This window comes from Callithrix jacchus, chromosome 9 (genome assembly GCF_049354715.1).
Source record: "Callithrix jacchus isolate 240 chromosome 9, calJac240_pri, whole genome shotgun sequence".
NCBI lineage: Eukaryota > Metazoa > Chordata > Mammalia > Primates > Cebidae > Callithrix > Callithrix jacchus.
Window position 1 is genome coordinate 39,840,750 of NC_133510.1, and position 7,801 is coordinate 39,848,550.

The window sequence follows — 7,801 nt, forward strand, 5'->3', positions numbered from 1 at the left end:
ATGCCTCGGCTTTGTTTGTTTTCTTTCTATAGAGATCTTGTCTATGCAAAGGCTAAGCTGAGCTGTGTCCATGTGTGGGTGAGCAGACAGCATGACAGAATGTATGACTCCATTGATTTAAAGAGAACTGGCCTTGACATTCTAGTGTGTGGAGACATCAAAGCATAACTATCATCTTGAAAACAGAGATTGTTATGGGTATGGACATCTGGACTCTCAGCTGTAGTAGGAGTGTGTCCTTGCAGGTATCTTCAGGCTGTCTCCTCCACTGTAAGCAGCCCATGACTGTGGGTCGTGACTGGCAAAGAATGTGCTTTACTAGTTCTCAAGATGGAGCTGAGCTTAAAATGGCATTACTCTTGCCCTCCTACGCTCCTGCTTCCCTAACATTCCCCCTGCTACTTATGAGGGAACCCTTAATCTTTTTGTTTTGTTCTATTTGTGTTTTTGAGACAGGGTCTTGCTCTGCCACCCAGATTAGAGTGCAGTGGTGCGATCTCGGCTCACTGCAACCTCTGCCTCCTAGGCTCAAGTGATTCTCATGCCTCAGCCTCCCGGGTAGCTGGGATTACAGGTGCACCAGCTAAGAGAACCCTTAATTTTAAGAGGAGAGAAGGGCAAAGGTCATTCTTCTGTAACTTCTTCCTGCTGATAGTGAGCATCGATTGCTGGGAACAGTCCTTTCCTGCAAGCATGCAGTGAGCGTCCTCGGGGAGCCAGGTGGTTCCTTGTCTGAGCAATGTCCCAATAGTTTCTATTAAAGGTAAAATATGAAATTAGGAAAGAGTTGGGCAAATAAGTCACTGAGCTATTTTATCTTGCAACCCCACACAAGTACGACAGAAGTAAAAAGCCCAGCAACTTATAATAGTAAGTATTTCCAAGTACTGGTTAGCTAATGAAACCAGGCCATTATGAGGTCTTGAGACAGAATCAATGCCATAATGTGAGTTTCCAAGGAACTCATAGCTGGGATACATTATGGGAATATGCAGGAATATAAACACAGCATTCAGTTTTGATCAAGGCAAAAGTTCCTCTTTGGGCTGCAGTTAAAATGTCTAAAGACATACAGTTTTTTGTTTTGTTTTTTTTTTTCCCCGAGATGGAGCCTTGCTCTGTCTCCCAGGCTGGAGTGCAGTGGCACAATCTCGGCTCACTGCAACCTCCGCCTCCTGGGTTTAAGCAAGTCTCCTGCCTCAGCCTCCAGAGTAGCTGGGACTACAGGTGCATGCCACCACACCTGACTAATTTTCATATTTGTAGTCGAGATGAGGTTTCTTCATGTTGATCAGGCTGGTCTTGAACTCCTGACCTCAGGTGATCTGCCTGTCTTGGCCTCCCAAAGCGCTGGGATTACAGGCGTGAGCCATCGTGCCCGGCTAGCCATACACTTTTTAAGAGCCATTTTTCTTATCTGGTAAGTCTCTTCTGTCAGAAGGGTGACAGCCTGATGAGTATTATTAAAAGCTATAGTGGGCTGGGTCTGGTGGCTCACATCTATAATCACAGCACTTTGAGAGGCTGAGGTAGGTGGATTATTTGAGTTCAGGAGTTCGAGCCCAACCTGGCCTGATCAACATGGTGAAAAACCCATCTCTACCAAAAAAAAAAAAAAAATTGGCCAGGCATGGTGGTGCACACCTGTTGTCCCAGTGACTCAGGAGGCTGAGGCTAACCTGAGAGGTGGAGTTTGCAGTGAGCCGAGATGGTATCAGGCCACCAGTGCTTTTCAACCTGGATGACGGAGTGGGACTCCCTTTCAAAAATAAATAAATAAAAGCTTGGCCAGGGCTTTTGCTTGTTTTTTGGTTTTTTGTTTGTTTGTTTTTGTTTTTGTTTGGAGATGGAGTCTCGCTCTGTCACCTAGGCTGGAGTGCAGTGGCGTGATCTTGGCTCTCTGCAACCTCTGGCTCCCGGATTCAAACCATTCTCCTGCCTCAGCCTCCCAAGTAGCTGGGACTAGAGGCACACACCACCACACCCAGCTAATTTTTTGTATGTTTAGTAGAAACAGGGTTTCACTGTGTTAGCTAGGATGGTCTCAATCTCCTGACCTCATGATCTGCCTGCCTCGGCCTCCCAAAGCGCTGGGATTACAGGCATGAGCCACTGCACCTTGCACCGGCGCTTCCACTTGTAATTGAACATCTGTAGCCACTGCTTGGGGAGAGAAGACAGCCATAGAATAAAACCACCAAGAAGCGCACTTTTTCTGTCTGTGACAGGCCGTCACTGTTCCCACTTGGAGGGGAGGGAATCTGGATGTGTGAGGATAGCTGGGAGATAAGGACAGCCCCAAGTGTATCGTTCAGTCCAACTGTAAGGTGGATACGGCCAACTGTGAGACTCACGTGCCCATAACCATTCCCAAGGCGTGGAATGAGCACGCAATCCACATCTGATCAGTTAAGGGGAGGGTTTGCTTGCGTTGTTTGGGTGGCAGCCATCCCATGTTCTGTATTTCAGCCTGAAGGCAGCTGTTTCCATGCCTCTCGAGGCATCAGTGTACTTTGCCTGCCACTTGAATTTGGGTACCTGTTAACCATCTAAGCTCACTGTATATGGTATAGCCTAAAGTAGGTCTGTCAATCAGTTGTTTGTGGATTAACTGAAAAAGGCAGTTTCAGAATAGAAAGAAAAGGAACAATGACTGGTGTCTTTTTGGTACATTGGAAAATAGAAATGGCTCCAAAGGCTTAAATCAGCCTTCTGAACATGCCAAAGTAAGCCTAAGGTTGATGAAAGAGGAAACTCACGGCTTGCCCAACTATTTGTCTGGTTTTGCAAGGGGAGAGTTTGCGCCCCATCTGCAAGCAAATTAATTTCAACTCTATAGAAAAACAAGCCGAATATTAAGACCAGTAACTTCATTTTGTGGTGGTACCCATTCACTAGATGGCTTTTTCTTGAAAAGAAGCTGTTTTTTGTTTTTGTTTTTAGATGGAGTCTCACTCTTGTTGTCCAGGCTGTAGTATAGTACGTGATCTTGGCTCATGCAACCTCTGCCTCCCAGGTTCAAGTGATTCTCCTGCCTCAGCCTCCCAAGTAGCTGGGATTACAGGTGCGTGCCACCACACCGACTAATTTTTGTAGTTTTAGTAGAGACAGTGTTTAGCTATGTTGGCCAGGCTGGTCTCTAACTCCTGACCTCAGGTGATCCGCCCGCCTCAGCCTCCCAAAGTGCTGGGATTGCAGGCATGAGCCACCATGCCCAGCCTGAAGAGAAGCTGTTGATCCTCTGTTGGCTCACACGAGTATTCTAGAACAGCGGTCCCTGTGTGAGATGCCTGTGGGATGTAGCTCCATGAGAGATAGGTTTAATTCTGGGTAAGTGTACCCAACTGCATATTCACATTCACAAAGTGCCTTTTGTGCCTGTCCCAAATTAATAATACATATTTGTGCTGGGTGCAGTGGCTCATGCCTGTAATCCCAGCACTTTGGGAGGCCGAGGCGGGTGGATCACGAGGTCAGGATATCAAGACCATCCTGGCATTAACATGGTGAAACCCCATCTCTACTAAAGTACAAAAAACTAGCTGGGCATGGTAGCACACGCCTGTAGTCCCAGCCACTCAGGAGGCTGAGGAGGGGAATCACTTGAACCCAGGAGGTGGAGGTTGCAGCAAGCTGAGATTGTGCCACTGCATTCCAGCCTGGTGACAGAGCAAGACTCTGTCTCAAATTTTTAAAAAGTGTTATATATATATTTGCAATTGGTGGCTCTTTTTACCTATTAGAAAATCTGCAGTCAAGAAGGCCTCCTGCTGGACACAGTAACTCATGCCTGTAATCCTGGCACTCTGGGAGGCTGAGGCGGGTCTGAGGTCAGGAGTTCAAACTAGCCTAGCCAACATAGTCAAACCCCATCTCTACTAAAAGTACAAAAATTAGCTGGGCATGGTGACGCAGGCCTGTAGTCCCAGCTGCTTGGGAAGCTGAGGCAGAAGAATCACTTGAACCTGGGAGGCAGAGGTTGCAGTGAGCCATGATTGCACCACTGCACTCTAGCCTGGGTGACAGAGTGAGACTCCATCTCAAAAACAAAAACAGGCCTACCATACATTAATTGGAAACGACTTAGCTGTAAATCTGTCTTTGGGTTGGCTCAAACCAGCAATAAGGCTACAGTACAGGGAAAGCCATACCTGTGACTGTGACATTACCTGACATAGTCCTTTTTACGGTTTTTATCTTTTTTTCTTCTCTTTCCTTTTTACAGTTTGATTAGCTCTCTGTACTTTGCCAGAGGATTGGGGTGTCCATGCAGAATAAAGACAATATTGAATTATTGGAGCTAAAGATGTGTAATGGGTTATGGCTGCAGTAAAGGAGGCCATCATCATTTTGGAGACGACTCTCAGACAACCTAAACCTAGGATGGTTTCTTTTCTTTTCTTTCTTTCTTTTTTTTTTTTGGAGGGCAATGGCACAATCTCAACTCCCTGCAACCTCCGCTTCCGGGTTCAAGTGATTCTCCTGCCTAAGCCTCCCAAGTAGCTGGAACTGCAGGTGCGTGCCACCATGCCTGGCTAATTTTTGTACTTTTGGTATAGACGACATTTCACCATATTAGCCAGGCTGGTCTCGAACTCCTAACCTAAAGTAATCCTCCTGCCTCAGCCTCCCAAAGAGTTGGGATTACAGGCGTGAGTCACTGTGCCCAGCCAGGGTGATTTCTTTAGCAGGCATTTGGAGACCTCTAGAGCCTTTTCAGACCCAGCTGGAAAAGCCTCAGTCCCAACCAGTAAAAGTACCACCAAATACTAACAACTATTTGAAGCCCTGACAGGAAGGCATTTGAGTAAAATCTAGTTGCCAGTCTTCACCAGGACAAGTTCCTCTATATTGGACAGGTTTGACTAGAGGTGAGGTCAAAGATTGATTACCTGGATTAATTCAGGTACAGATCTCATAAGCCCGAGTCACTTGTTTGTCTTAATAAGACTTTTGCCTATAAATAGGCGAGACATCAATAGACACAAAGCATCTCTCCCCAGGTGAGTAGAATCATGCAAGTATTTGACTGTTGTCCATGGATTTGCACCTGGTATGAACAACCTATCATTATCATTAACTCACCTGCTGGAAGGATTGTAAGCCAAACCATGCTTTCAGCCCATTCTTCCTTCCCCTTCTCCCTGTCCTCCCCCCATCTCCCTCCTTTTCTTCTCCTCCCCCTCCTCTCCCTCTCCTTCTTCTCCTTCTCCTTCTTTCTTTTTTCTTCTTCGTTCTTCAGAGTTTCACTCCTGTCGCCCAGGCTGGAATGCAGTTGTATGATCTCGGCTCACTGCACCCTCCACCTCCCAGGTTCAAGCAATTCTCCTGCCTCAGCCTCCTGAGTAGCTGGGAGTATAGGCATGTGCCACCACACCTGGGTAATTTTGTATTCTTGTTCTTCTTTAGCATGTTCCAGTTCTGCTATTACTGGGGCAGTGGGCATCAGCCTGCCTATAGGTTCTGCTGGTTCCGCTGCTGCACCTGCAAAAGGATTTCTTTTTGTTGTATTAGAGTTCCCCTTTTGATGCCCCCTGCAATGAATTACAGCTACTTCTCTTGATAGAAGAATAGCATCTAGCAGGCTTGGTTTGACTAAATATGCTTTATGGGAGAGCCCTTGGTATTCAGAAGCCCTTGTTCCTTTCAGATAGCAGGGCATGGAGCACTAAAAATACATATTTTTAGTCAATGTACATTTTCATCTCTAAATCGTTACGTAATTGCAGGGTCCTGGTGAGGGCCACTAGTTCTGCCTTTTGAGACAAAGTAGAAGTTAATAAGGCTTGTGCCTCCATTATCTCACATTGACTGACAGTAGCATATCCAGCCTTTCTGGTTCCTTGATGCATAAAGCTGCACGCATTAGTGAACCATTCTGCCCTGGGTTTGTGTATAGATTCATCTTTTAAATCTGGTCTGCCACAATAAACTTGTTCTGTAACTCATATACAGGAGCGAGTTAAAGGGTCTGTGGATTCTGGCAAATAAGTTGTAGGGTTTTTTTGGTTTTGGCTTTTTTTTCTTTGATTTCAATCCCAGTATCCAAGCAGCATTGGAGTTGCAGGGTTTAAAGTCTGACATATTTTAAGAGTTATGTTTGGAGTATCCAATAGTAATGCTTCATATTTTAATAAGCAGCCTCCTGTCATCCTCTGATGTCCTTCAGCCTCTAAGACCCCCTGAATGTGATGCGGGGTCAACACTTCCAGGTGGTGGCTTAGTGTTCCTTTAGGGGCTTCATCTAAGAAGGCAGTAGCTGCAGTGGCCCTGAGACATCCTGGCCATCCCATGGCCACAGGATCCCATTGTATAGAAAAATAAGCCACCAGGCTGGGGCATGGTGGTTCCTGCCTGTAATCCTAGCACTTTGGGAGGCCTAGGCAGGCAGATTGTGAGGTCAAGAGATCAAGACCATCCTGGCCAAAATGGTGAAACCCCATCTCTACTAAAAATACAAAAATTAGCCAGGAGTGGTGGTGCAAATCTGTAATCCCAGCTACTCGGGAGGCTGAGGCAGGAGAATGGCTTGAACCTGGGAGGCAGAGGTTTCAGTGAGCTGAGATTGTGCCACTGCACTCCAACCTGGTGACAGGGCAAGACTCTGTCTCAGGAAAAAAAGAAAAAGGAAAAGAGCCACCAGCTGTGAAATGTCCCCTAACTATTGAATAAGGACACCCAGGGCTGTTCCTTGTTTTTCAGCTACATAAAGAAGGAACACCCAGTACTTTGGGATCTCGGAGGTGGGCGGATCACCTGAGGTCAGGAGTTCGAGACCAGCCTGGTGTGGAAATCCCATCTCTACTAAAAATAAACCAGATGTGGTGGCACATGCCTATATTCCCAGTTACTTCGGAGGCTGAGGCAGGAGAATCTCTTGAACCCAGGAGGCGAAGGTTGCAGTGAGCCGAAATTGTGCCACTGCACTTCAGCCTGGGGGATGGAGTGAGACTCAGTAAAAAAAAAGAAAGAAAAAAAAAAAAATATATATATATATATTTGAAAATTGTGAAATAAAATTAATAATATGTATCCATTTTAATTCTCTGGAAATGGAAATACCCATAACATGTAAATTCATATAGAGTATATAAATCCAACTTTTTCACTTGATTTTCAGAAATATTGTGCATATGTACAAGAGTAAAGGCATGGTCTGGCCAGGCTCCCTGTAATCTCAGCATTTTGGGAGGCTGAGGCACGTGAATCACTTGAAGTCAGGAGTTCAAGATCAGCCTGGGCAGCATGGTGAAACCTCTGTCTCTACCAAAAATACAAAAATTAGCTTGGCATGGTGGCAGGTGCCCGTAATCTCAGCTACTCAGGAGGCTGATGCAGGAGAATTGCTTGAATCTGGGAGATGGAGGTTGCAGTGAGCCGAAATCGCCCCTACACTCCAGCCTGGGTGACAGAGCAAGACTGTGTCAACAAACCAACTAACCAACCATCCAACCAGCCAACTAACCAACCAATCAAGCAAAGAGTAAAGGCATAGCTGGTACAAAGCCAGGAAGCATGCTGGGCCGGGTGGCTCCCCATATTGGCCACCAGGGGGCACCATCAGCTCATAACTGTCTGGATCTGGGACCTATGCATGCAAGAGACATTGGTTTTAGAAGTAAAAAGCAACCTGCTGTTTAATGTGTTCATTCAATAGGTCTTTTGCGAATTACTATTTGTAACCTAGAGAGTGAGAGACATTTAGGATATAATTAGGTTTTTTCTATTTCGCTAACATACCTCGTATAAATGCTTTTTTTTTTTTTTTTTTTTTAGTATACCACTATACTAACGAGGAAGG